The sequence below is a fragment of the Globicephala melas genome, chromosome 3 (genome assembly GCF_963455315.2).
Source record: "Globicephala melas chromosome 3, mGloMel1.2, whole genome shotgun sequence".
NCBI lineage: Eukaryota > Metazoa > Chordata > Mammalia > Artiodactyla > Delphinidae > Globicephala > Globicephala melas.
In genome coordinates this window covers 56,750,165-56,764,967 of record NC_083316.1, presented here as the reverse complement: position 1 = coordinate 56,764,967, position 14,803 = coordinate 56,750,165, and the positions used below count along the sequence as shown (strand labels likewise).

General features: G+C 34.8%; 1 protein-coding gene across 1 annotated transcript in view; it reads right to left on the bottom strand.

Moving 5' to 3' along the window:
• TNPO1 (transportin 1) overlaps nucleotides 1-14,803 on the bottom strand; it is an 83,837-nt gene that overhangs the window by 50,633 nt on the left and 18,401 nt on the right. The gene's annotated exons all lie outside the window — the stretch shown is intronic.

The window sequence follows — 14,803 nt, the reverse complement described above, 5'->3', positions numbered from 1 at the left end:
TGAAGAAATACAAGAAAAATAACGCAATTTTACAACTGGATAGTGTTGAATTCTATTAACGTGTTTTCACATACATTTTCTCATTTTATTATCACTCCGACCGGAGGAAGCATTATTTGCCCCCATGTGGCAACTATGGAGCAAAAAGATCAGAGGAAATTACAACAGTTAATTAGTTAAGATTGGGAGGACAATATAGGTTTCTTAAACTACCATGAGTTGCATCTGCTACAATCAATGGAAACTATCATATCAATGAGTTTCTTTAAAACTAAATGCTTAAATAGAAACAAAACTTAAGTATCAGGCATGAATTATTGTAAAAATCAAACTGAATTTTCTGAAGGAGAGGATGTTTTCATATGGATCTACTACTACTTGATGGTTTGACAGCTGAATTTAGTCCCTTCCTAGCAGGGGTTAAAAAAAATTACCTGACCTTACAGTACCTCTCTAGTTAGCAGTGTTTTTCTGTTTTTAAAAAACCTTTTCCTCTCTCCTTCTTCACCTTTATTTTCTGCTTAATATCCTGTAATCTGGCTTTGCTCACTGAATTCTACCAACTTCCTAAATGATCCAACACCCAAACAAAACCCCCCAAAACAAAAATGATATCTGGACATAATATCTATTAATAATATTGTAGTGTTTTTATTCCAGTCTCCATTCTGTGTGTTTATATGTTTTATAATAATGGGATTGTCTTGTTTCTTGGCCAATTCCATATATCATTAAATATTAAAAGTATTTTTAAAAGAATTATTCCATTGTATTGACATGCCATAATTTTAATAAACTTTCAATTGATATAATATATACAATAACCTGTACAAATCATAAGCATACAAGTAGATGGATTTTTATAAAGTGAATACCTGTGTGACCAACATCCACATCAAGATAAAGATCATTACCAGTACCAAGGTTTCTCTTGTACCCATTCTCAGTCATCAACCCATGCCATAATCCCTATTATAATTTCTATCACTATAGACCTCTCCCCTTTCCCTCTTGACTTTTTTACTTCAGAAACTTCAAAAAAACTTTACAAAAATAATATTACAACAAATCAAACAACATGGTTGTACAAAATAGTTAATTCAATTTCATCACTAAGCTTACCTCCCTGACAGAATCAGTTTTAACAGTTTGATATGAATCCTTCTACACCTTTCTCTATTCTCAAACATACACATAGCTCTGGTTTGTTTTTTAGGATCATGCCACATACTACACTCTATTAACTAAAAACTTTAAAACACATAATATCGCATGGCCATCATTCCAGGCCACTACATATAGATTTAACTTTTCACTTTTTAATAGTTGCACATTGGTCTTTAGAATGGATAGAACATAACTTGTTCAACTATTTCCTGATTGGCTTCCAGGTTTCTTCTACTTTTTTGTGACTACAAACAACAAGGCAAAACACATTCTTGTACTAATGTCCCCCAGTAATGGCAACCCAGTGCGATTATTAGGCCAAAAGTATGTGTATTTAAAAATTTCTAATAGTTATTACCAGGTTACTTTCCAAAAACAGTTGCAATCCACACTCACCAATAATATGTTTCCCATATATCCACCAGCACGTTCCTTTAATTTTGGTTAATCTAATGGGTGAATATTTTAAATTTCTCCTGTTCCTGGACGGGGGAGGGAGTGGGTGAAGAGGGGGTGAGGAACCTTAAAGTCTGAGCCTTAGTTATGAGTTGAGCTGCTACCATGCATATCCCACCTGTTGAGGTGACAACTGGATACCTACTTAACTCCTTAGCTGCCTTTCTGAAAAAGAAACTAATGCTAGGGGCCAAGAGCAGCCAAGTCCAAAAGATACCTTCATCATACCTATCCTGAGGATGGCTGCCCCATATCATTACCATGCTTCCTTCTTTATCCCTGCATCAAATAAACAGAAGTCTTTTTCTTTTTGAATAGCTTAGTATTAAGAACATTTAATGTGATCAGCCTGTGATGATGAGATAGGAAGAACTGAGATAAACTGTTCCCTCACACCTTACTCAAGTTATCTGGAACAAAAGGCTCTCAAAAATATTTGATTGTTGGGCTTCCCTGGTGGCACAGTGGTTAAGAACCTGCCTGCCAATGCAGGGGACACGGGTTCGAGCCCTGCTCTGGGAAGATCCCACATGCCGCGGAGCAACTAAGCCCGTGAGCCACAACTACTGAGCCTGCGCATCTAGAGCCTGTGCTCCACAACAAGAGAAGCCACGACAATGAGAAGCCCGCGCACTGCGATGAAGAGTAGCCCCCGCTCGCCGCAACTAGAGAAAGCCTGTGCACAGAAACGAAGACCCAACACAGCCAAAAATAAATAAATAAATAAATTTATTAAAAAAAAAAAGAAAAATATTTGATTGTTAATTGCTTGATAAGAGATCTCAGGCCACTTTGAACTTCTATACCAAATTTTTAAATTGTGGTAAAATATACATAATATAAAATTTAGCATTTTAACCATTTAAAGTGTACAGTTCAGTGGCACTAAGTACATTTTCATTGTTGTACAACCATTGCCACCTCTATCTCCAGAACTTACCGCATTTTAATAGCCATTAAAATTAGGAAGAATCTTATCCTAGGGTAGCCAGAGATATCCCAGGGTTATTTACATAATGTCTGAAGTACTTCAAGCTAACCAAGCACACCAGAATTATGAGGTAGAAATCGTTTACTTAAACAGTAAACTACATCTATATTAATTAGAATATCAAGATTAATATTAAATTTTCTTAAAATAGTTACTATTCTTTTCGTACATTGAAGACTCAGAAATGTTTCAGAAAAGGGAAACAGCGCTTCAAATTTTTCTCTTTTAGAGTACACAAATCATGCTGATTGGCCCATGACATTCAATGGTAAGTCCCCGCTCCCCCACAAAAGGCATTTCAATAAGCCAAGACAGTTATTTGAACTATCTGTACAGAAGCTGGCACCAGAATAAAAAGCTTGCAAGAGGTAAGTTACTGTAAGATAACATCTTGGCCTTCAGAAGACTAAACTTACTCTAGTCCTAAACTGTTAAGAACTTGAATTTACATTAAAAATTTGAATTTACTAGAGTTTATGAGAGATAAAGAACCCAGACTGGTTGAAGTAAAAATAAGGCAGACAGAAGGTCTGGACTCAACCAACCTAAATTTAAATCCTAGTTCTTTCACTTAGTAGCAGTGAAAACCTGGGCAAGTTAATTAATCTCTCTGAGCCTCAGTTTCCCAACTATAAAATGAGAACATACTGACTCTGTAATAGGATTATAGATACTTGCCTGGCATACAGTATGGTTTGAAATTTAGAGGCTGTGTTTGTTACATCAATCAATGATTTTCTGCTGCCTGCAAGATGAAATCTAACTTCTTTTTCATGGAAGAGGCTCTTCATGATCTGGTCCATCACCTCCAGGGACAGCTTTATCTCTTACAACTCAACCTCCAACTTTTATGCTCCAGCAATACCAGCTGTGCCTCTCATACCTCTGAGCCTTTGAATAGGGACTTTCTGTCTGGAGTGAACTCTTTAAATTTGACCATTTGGCAAACTCCATCTCACTCTTCAGAGATATGCTCCTCTACTCAGTTTCCAGGTATTTACTGAGAGTCTTCCTTGGCACTATGATTGGTACTGGATACTACTATTTCTCCTCTAACATTACTGTAGGACCTCCCCACAAGACTTAAGTATTTTTTTCATTACAAATCTATAGTTTATGGCTATTTCCATTTCACAAACTGTCATATTATAATTATTTCCAGGTCTGTCTTAACAACACATCATGTGTTCCTTGAGAGCAGTGATAGTATCTTTTTGCCCCTTTGAATCACTCTAGCAGAGGGATTCAATAAGTATTTGCTGAATAGATACTATTATTGTTCATTACTCAAATACTATTATTGTCCATTAATTCAACTGAATAAATATTAAGCTGAGCAACTACCATGTACTCAGTGAGCATTAGAGATTCAAAGGTAAGTAAAATACTGTTCTTGCCCTAAGTTCTCATTTAGTGACAGAGACAGACGCACTACCTATGAATGAAGTATGTGATTGAAATGCAATAGGAAAAAAAAGAAAATATTTTGCCAGGAAGAAAGATGTGCTTTTCTCCCATATGCTTCAGAGTCTTTCTTCTCTCCTAATTTCAATTAAATTCAAACAAATATTTACTGAGCAGTCAAATGTTTCCACCTATATGGTGAATCACCATGAATGTGATAAATGTTGCCATCAGTGACATGATTTCCCAAAATGGTGAACAATTCTTGGTAGAGTTCCAAGCAAAACAAGGTACAATCTTCCTTCAATAATACAGTAGTTTTATTCCTGGAAAACTCAACATTTAATTAAAATCCTGCAAAAAATTCCATGTGCATATGTGAAACTAAGACTCTAGGCTCTGACAGCTATGAACAGATTTTTTTCACCTATGTAACTCCCTAATGGGACATTCAAAAGTCATTCAGGGCTCCAGACAATTCTTAATGATGAACATCTAGTACCCCTCAGCTCCACCTACTAAGTGGCAAGAGCACCTCCCAATTACTAGGACATTCCCCTCCCCCATCAGAGAGTGGCGCTGCCTCAGTGGAGAATGACTGTGGTAGGGGATAGTACCAGGGGCTGTGGGGACATTATGCTAACCCAGTTAAGAAGTCAGGAAAGGACTTTCTTGAGGAAGTGACTTTTTACCTGAGATCTAATAGGACTTACTAAAAAGTGAAAGTGAGAGGAAGGCAGGGCTAGGAAGACCTCACAGACTATGTTAGGAAGTTTGACTCAAACCCAACTAACCTGGTTCCAGGGTCCAGTCTCTAAGCCCCTGATAAACTGCCTTTTAAACAGAAACATCAATTTCTGTAAACTGGGAAACTAATCATAAAGAAAACCATTTGTATACTAAAGAAATAAGATGTATTTGATACCTTTGTAGTGAGGTAGAAAAGTAAAAATCGTATTTCACTATTATAAAAATTATAATAGATCTAAAAAAGCAGTATGTATACAGTGTGAAAATATAATAAAAATGAGATATTTCAAGTATTGAGTTCAAAACATTCTAAATCTGATCTTCACAACATCCCCTTCTTGTAAGTAGGTGGCAAGTATTATCTTCATTTGACAAGCAGATAAATCAAAATACAGCTTAAGTCATCTGCTGAATCATTTGCTGAACGTGAATCAGATCTTCCAAAATAAAATGTCTCTTACACTGGTTTTTTACAAAAAGATGTTATGATGAACAAGAATGAAAAAAAAAATCAGAGATGTCTAGAGGGCTAAAAAGAGCATGCTATTTTTTAAAAAGTTATTTAATAAAACTTTTATAAGAAATTGAACCAAAATTCAGGTATGAAGGGAAAGAAGGGAAAGTCTAAAGGCAGATGATTATTAGTAACTTTTTAAAAATGAGGTTTTTTTTTAATGTCAAAGAATGAAAATGTCGACAGGCTTGCTAAATAATAGATATCAGTAGAACTAGAAGGTTCTTCAAGAGATTCTATAAAGTAATCAGAGATTAAGGATCAAACAAAAAAAGGGAGGAAAAAGCAAAAGCAACCATTGAGCCCAAGCTACTTGAGGAAATGAGCTCAACTAGATTAAAGGGCAGGGACCACAGCATATGGATCCTCTGATGTTACATGGTGCTAGACACATAGTAGGTTTTAAATTGTTCTTGACTGATTGATTAGGGTGATGGATCTCATTCACCACTTGGAAGAATTATGCTAAGAGGTTAAAATTATAATCCTCTGGCATCACAATTTATTGTCGTCTAAGAGCTGAAAGATTTACAGAAAAAAAAAAGAAAATGAAAAATAAGTACTATGGAAAATTTAAATAAATGTATTCTTAGAGTGCCCTTTCAGGAAGACCTCTGAAGACGACTAGTCATGAGACTCAAGTGCTAAAGTTTACAAACAAACATTTTTTTAAAAAGACTAGTATCAAACTGAGCAGGTTACAAGAAGGAAAACTAGATCTCAAAACTCACTCCAATCTACAATCAGGTACTTCCTATATAATTCAGTTCATTAAATATTCACAGCAGCACTATGAGGTAGATATTAAACTCTACTTTATATTAACTGAGGTTGAAAGAGGTTAAGTAGCTTGCCCAGCCAGTACGTGGCAGATTGAGCATTGAAAACAACATCTGTGTAATTCCAAAGTCTGGACTGTGTCTAGTAAAAAAAGCAACCCTGCTAGCATTTATGGAGCACTTCTATGTGCCAGTTATTATACTAAGTGATTTAAATGCATGATCTCATTTAATTCCATGAGTAGGGACTACTATTACCTCCATTTCATAGAAGAGTAACAGGCTTAAGAAAAGTTGAGTAATGTGTCCAAGGTCACAGAAATGGTAAAGAACAAAGGCAGGACTCAAGCTCAGATGCACCCAACTCCAGAGCCTGTGCACTGATTCATGCTGCCATATTATTCTCATTCTGCCACTTCCATGAACATGTGACTAATCCTTAACAGAACTCTTGGGTAGAGTTCATGGGTAGGCTTATCTTTTTCTTTCTATTCCATGCATCACCAAGAACTCAAAAGCTCTCTTATTTAAGGGTATCCATTCTTTAGTTCAGGTGTGATAACGGCACTTTGCTTTTCAGAATTCAAACTTCTTATTGTACATCAGAATAAAAAGCTGATAAGAGTAATACTTCCCATATATTTAACTTTTGGTCACATAATTTTCATCATCAAAACACCAATTGTCTGTTTATTTCTAAGACAGATTTAACTGTTTTAACTCTTTAATATCACAATTGGTTTCACTCTCCATGTACCTTAAGCTATGTAAACCAGTGGTTCTCAGCCCTGACTGGGCATTATACTCATTAGGGGCTTTAAAAAAATATGATGCCTGTTCCCTATGACCCCCACTGATTCAATGTAGGAGTGGAGCCTAGGCACCTGGGCATGGGTATGTTTAAACAACTCCCAGGTGGTTCTAATATACAGCCAGTTGAGACTCTTTGTATTAACTCAATAAATCTGCTCCTGGCAACTTTCATGAGTTTCTTACTCTAATGAGCAGCAGTGTCCTAGCTGTACCAGAAATGACAGAAAATAGAAGAAAGTGGAAGCGAATGCAGACTGTACTGATTAACATGGAAATATTCTAACCACTAGAAAAATGTCTTTGATGAAAACCAAAACATAAGAACATGTTGTTTAAAGTCACATCATAATTTGTACTACTTGGTAATGACTGCATGTGTTGGAAGCTATTAAGTACAATGGTCATTTACTTCATTATTTATCAGTGACAGAGGCTGGGTAAGGAGTTGTACTTAGGTTCTTAGAAATGGAAACTTGGGAAAAGTCAAGATACGGGGGAACAACAAAAGTTGTTATATAAATTAAATACGTTAAGTAAATTATAAGTAAAACATACTAGACAATTATGGTCCTTGACCAGCCAAATACAATTTAAATTCATATATCAAATCAACTTATCTTGCAAGTAATAACCACATCTTTCTTCAGATGGCAATATTAAGACATTCATAAAATTGAAAGAAAACCTTTCTAAATAATAAGCCCACACATTAAATACAAATATACAAAATAAGTAAATTAGGTCCCTGATTCTTTTAGCATTGTAGCTTCATTAAAGAGCTTTACTAGAGATCTTCCCAATGCTACATTCAACTGACTATTCTCATTGAATGTGTCAACCATACTCTAACACAGTTGTCATTTCTGTGACATTGATTTAAGAAAAAATCCTCTTTTATTAACATGATTGTAAATTCCATTTCAGAATGTAAATTCCATTTCAGAATGTTCACTGATCATTGCCTAGTGGTTTCAGGTAAACACAGTGCTTAATAATTTTCAAAGTACTGTTACACTTTATTTATAATTTTCAAAACTAAACTGTGAGTTGAGGAAACAGTTTCAGTTATGTTAAGCAACTTGCCGAAAGTCAGTTGGTTAGTAAATGTTAAGACTTGGGTTAGATTGCTGAAAACTTCTCAAATTTGGGGAGAGAAATGAACATCCAGATCTCAAATAGGTTAAACCCTAAAAAGGGCTACATCAAGAATTTATTATTGTCTTAAGTCAAAAATAGAGAATTTTGAAAGCAGCAAGAGAACAGCAACTCTTCACATAAAAGGGAGCCCCCATAAGACTATGAGCAGCTTTCTCAACAGAAACTTTGCAGGCCAGGAAAGAGTGGAATGACATATTCAAAATAATGAGAAAAAAAACCCACCAAAACTTGTCAGCCAAGAATACTATACCCAGCAAAGTTGTCCTTCAGTAATGAAGGAGAGGGACTTCCCTGGTGGCACAGTGGTTAAGACTCCGCACTCCCAATACAGGGGGCCAGGGTTCAATCCCTGGTCTGGGAACTAGATCCCACATGCATGCCGCAACTAAGAGTTCTCATGCTGCAACTAAGAGTTCTCGTGCCACAGCTAAGGATCCGGTGAGCCGCAACTAAGGAGCCCATGTGCCTCAACTAACCGGCAACCACAACTAAGGAGCCCTTAAGCCGCAACTAAGAAGCTCGCCTGATGCAACTAAGGAGCCCGCGAGCCACAAGTAAGGAGCCTGCCTGACACAACTAAGACCTGACGCAACCAAATAAATAAATAAATATTAAAAAAAAGAAAGAAAAAAGAAATTAAGGAGCGATAACGATGTTCCCAAACAAACAAAAGCTGAGGGATTTCATCACCAGTAGATCTGCCTTACAAGAAATGATAAAAGAACATTCTTCAAGTTGTAAAGTAAAAGAATGTTAATTAACATCCTAAAACCATATAAATGTATAAAACTCACTGGTAATGGTAAATATATTATGAAACACAGATTCTTTGACATTGTAATGGTTGTATTTAATTCACTTACAACTCTAGTTTAAAAGTTTAAAAAAAAGTATTAAAAATAACCATAGCTACAATACTTTGATAATGGATAAGCAGTATAAAAATATGGATACTGTAACATCAATAACCTAAAATGTGATAGGGAGAGAAGTAGAAGTATAAAGTTTCTGTATGTTCTTGAAGTTGTTATCAGCTTAAAATAGGATGTTATAAGATATTTTATGTAAGCCTCATAGTTACCACAAAGGAAAAATCTGTAGTAAATGCACAAAAGATTATGATAAAGGATTCAAAGTATAACACTACAGAAAGTCATCAAATCACAAAGACAGCAAGAAAGGGTCAAAGGATCTGCAAAACAGAAAACAATGATCAAAATGGCAACAGTGAGTCATCACCTATCAATAATTACCTTAAATGTAAATAGATTAAATTATCCAATCAAAAGACAAAGAATGTTGGAAGAAATAATAAAAAAAAGATATAATATGCTGCCTAAAAGAGACTCACTTTACCTTTCTGGACACACATAGATTGAGAGTGAAGGGATGGAAAAGATATTTCAAGCAAATTGTAACCAAAAGAAAGCAGGTATAGCTATACTTATAGCAGACAAGATAGACTTTAAACTAAAAATGGTCTAAAGAGACAAAGAAGTTCATCATATTATGATAAAGGAATCAATCCATCAAAAACATATAACAATTGTAAACATTTATGTATCCAGCATTAGAGCACCTAAATATATAAAGCATATAATACCAGAACTAAAGGAAAAATAAACAGCAATACAATAATAGTTGGGGACTTTACTACTCCACTCTTACAGAGAATCGATAAGGAGACACTGGACTTGAATAACACTAGAGAGTAAATGGACATAAACACATACAGAACATTCCACCCAACAGCAACAGAACACACATTCTTCTCAAGTGCACACAGAACACGTTCTAGGTTAGATCATATGTTAGGCAACTAAGTAAGTCTCAACAAATTCAAGACAGAAGTTATATCAAGTATCTTTTCTGATCACAATGGTATGAAAGTAGAAATCAATAACGGGGAAAGCTGGAAAATTCACAAATACACGGAAGTGAACACATTCCCGAACAACCAATGGATCAAAAAAGAAACTAGAAAAGGAATAAAAATATATCTTGAGACAAACTGAAATGGAAACACAACATACCAAAACTTATGAGATGCAGCAAAAGCAGCTCTAAGAGGAAAGTTTACAGCCATAACCACATACATCAAGAAAAATAAAGATATCAAATAAACAACTTTAGCTTATACCTCAAGGAAATAGGAAAAAGAAGAACTAACTAATCCCAAGTTTAGCAGAAGGGAGGAAATAACAAAAATTAAAGCAGAAATAAAGGAAATAGCGAAAAAGAAAATAATAGAGAAGATCAACAAAATCAAGGGTTGGTTCTTTGAAAAGATAAACAAAATTGACAAAAACCTTTAGCTAGCCTAACCAAGAGAGAACTCAAAATTATAAATGAAAGAGGAGACATTACAACTGATACCACAGAAATACAAAGGATCACAACAGATCACTATTATACACCAATAAATTGGACAAACAAGAATAGATAAATTACTAGAAACATATGATGTACCAAACTGAATCATGAAGAAGTAGAAAATCTGAACAGACCAATAATGAGTAAGAAGATTGATAAGATTGAATCCCAACAAAGAATAGTTCAGGACCAGATGGTTTCACTGGTGAATTCTACCAAACATTTAAAGAAGAATTAATATCAATTCTATAACTCTTACAACAAAATGAAGAGGAGGGAACACTTCCAAATGCATTTTATGAGGCAACAGCATTTCCTTGATAGCAAAGCCAAGTTAGGACACTAGAAGAAAACTATAAGCCAGTATCTCTGATGGATAAAGATGAAAAAATCTCAACAAATTACTAGCAAACCAAATTCAACAGCACATTCAAAAGATCATACACCATAATCAAGTGAGATTAATCCTTGGGATGAAAGGATGATTCAACACACACAAATCAATCTATGTGATACATCACATTAACAAAATGAAAGATATGAATCATATGATCATGTCAACAGAGGCAGAAAAAACATACAAAATTCAGTAACTGTTCCTGATAAAAACTCTCAACAAACTTGGTATAGAAGTGGTATAGAAGAAACATACCTCAACATAAAAAAGGCTATATATGGCGAACCCACAGGAAGCATCATACTCAATGGTAAAAGGTTGAAAACTTTTCCTGTAAGATCAGGAATAAGATAAGGGTGCCCATTCTTGCTACTACGATTAACCACAATACCAAATAACCATGCAAGATAAAAGTAGTAAAAGGCATCCAAATTAGAAAAGAAGTAAAATTGTCTCTGTTTGCTGATGGCATGATGTTACACATAGAAAATCCTAAGGATTCTACCAAAAAACTAAATGAATTCAGTAAAGTTACAGGATACAAAATCAACATACAAAAACCAGGTGCATTTCTATACACTAACAACAAATTATCTGGAATAAAAAACAAAACAGTTCCATTTACAATACCATCAAAGAGAATAATAAAGTACTTAGCAATAAATTTAACCAAGGAGGTAAAAGGTCTGTACACTGAAAACTATAAAACTATGATGAAAGAAACTGAAGAAGAAACAAACAAATGGAAAGATATCCCATGTTCATGAAGTGGAAGAATTAATACTATTAAAATGTCCATAATACCCAAAGCCATCCAGAGATAATGCAATCTCTATCAAGATTCCAATGGCATTTTTTTTTTACAGAAATAGAAAAAACAATCCTAAAATTCATATGGAACCACAGAAGACCCTGAATAGCCAAAGCAATCCTGACAAAGAAGAACAAAGCTAGAGGCATCACACTTCTTGATTTCAAACTATATTACAGAGCTAAAGCAATCAAAACAGTACTAGCATAAAAATCGACATACAGACCAATGGAAAAGAACTGAGAGCCCAGAAATAAACCCATGCGCATGCAGTCAACCAATATTTGACAAGGGAGTCAAGAATACTCAGTGGGGAAAAGACAGTCTGTTCAATAAATGGTGCTGGGAAAACTGGATATTCACATGCAAAAGAATGAAACTGGACCACCTTCTCACTCCATTTACATGAATAAAATCAAAATGGATTAAAGACTTGAATGTAAGACCTGAAAACATACTTCTGAAAAACACAGGCAGTACCCTCTTTGACATCAGTCTTAGCAATATTTTCTTGGATCAGGCAAAGAAAATAAAAGCAAAAATAAACAAATGAGATTCATCAAACTAAATTCCTTTGGCATGAAAAGGCAGCCTACTGAATGGAAAATGGTATTTGCAAATGATGTATCTGATAAAGGGTTAATATCCAAAATATATAAAGAACTCATACAGCTCAACATCAAAAAAACCCAAACAACCCAATTAAAAAGTGGGCAGAAGACCTGAACAGACATTTTCCCAAAGACATACAGATGGCCAACAACACTGAAAAGATGCTCAACATCATTAATCATCAGGGAAATGCAAATCAAAACCACCATGAGATAACACCTCAAACCTGTTAGAATGGCTATTACCAAAAAGAACAGAGATAGCAAGTGCTGGTGAGGATGTGGAGAAAAGGGAACCTTTGTGCACTGCTGGTAGGAATTGAAATTGGTACAGCCACTATGGAAAATAGGATAGAGGTTCCTCAAAAAATTAAAAACAGAATTACTATATGAGACAGCAATTCCACTTCTGGGTATATATTCAAAGGAGAGAAAAGCACTATATCAAAGAGATATCTGTATCCTCACGTTCACTGCAGCATTATTTACAATAACCAAGACATGGAACCAAGGTATGTGTCCACTGATAGAAGAATGAATAAAGAAAATATGATACACACACACACACACAGGAATATTATTTGGCTATAAAAAAGAAGAAAATCCTGTCATTTGTGACAACATGGATGAACCCTGAGAGCATGATGCCAAGCCAGATAGAGAAAGACAAGTGCTGTATGACTTACTTATATGAGGAATCAAAAAAACCCTTAAACTCATAGAGAGCAGACGGGCAGTAGCCAGGGGCCAGGGGAGGGAGGAATGGGTGAAGGTGATCAAAGAGTACAAACTTCTAGTTTTAAGATGAATAAATTCTGGGGATGTAATGTACAGTGTGGTGACTATAGTTAACAATACTGTATTATATATTTGAAAGTTGCTAAGACAATAAGTCTTAAAAGTTCTCACCCCACGTCCCCCAATTTTTTTTAACTTGTAACTTACACGAGATGATGGATATGTTAACTAACCTTATTGCAGTAATCATTTCTCAATATATACATATATCATTACGTTGTATATCTTAAACTTACACAATGTTATATGTCAATTATATCTCCATAAAGCTGGTAATATATAAAAAATAAATAAGACAGTTTTACTACTACTTCTACAAGAAAACAAAACACGGTGGGTTGGAATGTATGTCTTTCTGGTCCAATGTTTCTTTTACTTCAAACTGCTTCTTTAATTCATAGTTCATAAAATATTGAAGTATAATTAATTAAAAGAACAGCTTGTCTTAAAGTAACATCACTCTACACTGATTATTTACTTGATGGTTCATGTGTGGACATACATGCAAGATGGAGACAAATCTGTAGGTACCTTAGCAAGACTATAATAGCTCTTGCTAAAACGCTGGTAATGAATGATTAAAAACGTATCAGCACCAGGCAAGCTATTGATTATAGCTGCACTTACTGTATTTAAGACGATGGTAAAAAGGGCTATAATGCAAAGAGCCAAGTTTCCCATATAACACATCTGAAATTATAAGTAAAAAAAAAAAAAAAAGGTATGATTCTCTATTTTAGTATCTACTTTAAAGTGAGACATGCCTGTATAGTTGATAGGGAGCTAAGCTGATAGTTCTTTGAAAAATTAGATAGCACATGGGGACAACCATTACAGATCATTTTGGTAACCACAAGTATACTGTTTCATTACAGTTAGAGTCCTCCTAAAGTTCTGAAGTGAGAGGGCCCTATGAGTTTCTGATTCATGTCCAAAACTATCTTTGATTGTTAAAGTGTAATGGGCTGATTCAATATTTCACATTCATTATTTCACATTCAATATTTCAACAGAAAAAGGAACATAGCACAATGCTCACCGGCCAGGGCTGAATTGGTAAAAGGGTCAGAGCAGTTTAGACAGTAAAACAGAAAGGTGATAAGTGGTAAGTAGTCAGTAGGCTGATTACCATTAGTTTTTATCTAATCTTTCCTTTGTTCATTGAAATCTCACTCACACATACAGGGGCATATATCATTCAGATTTCAGCTGTGGGAAGACAGACACAGCAGAAAAAACTCATGAAAGGAAATCAATTTTTATTCAACACAATGTTAGTGCCTGAGCTGAATACTGTTCTACACTATTTTTGTTGCTAAGCAGGAAGATAGAGGAAAAGCATGGGCTCCAGAGTCATACATACAATCTCAGTTCTGCCAATTGTCTTTTTTAGGAAAGTAGCTTAACTTTCAGAGCCATAGTTTAGTCATCTGCGAAATGGTATTGATGAGAAGATTAACTGAGAATGTAAAATGATGCAATAGTAGGTACTTAATGTTCAATCCCTTCACACTTCACCCCCCCCACTAAAATTATCATTAAGACACAGTTTTACTGATGATAGTTTGTATCGTCAGATAGAATTAAGATGAAGATTACTTAAATTATTTTTGTATGATCAAAGAATATGCAAAAAAATGGGCTGTTTGACCTGTCATTTTTTTTTAATGACCTGTCATTTAAATGAGTTGATATTCTAAAGAAATAGAAAAATCAAAAGAGAAATATTGGAGGAATAGAGGAACAAAGAAAAGAACCAGAAATCAAGTGGTGAATATTAA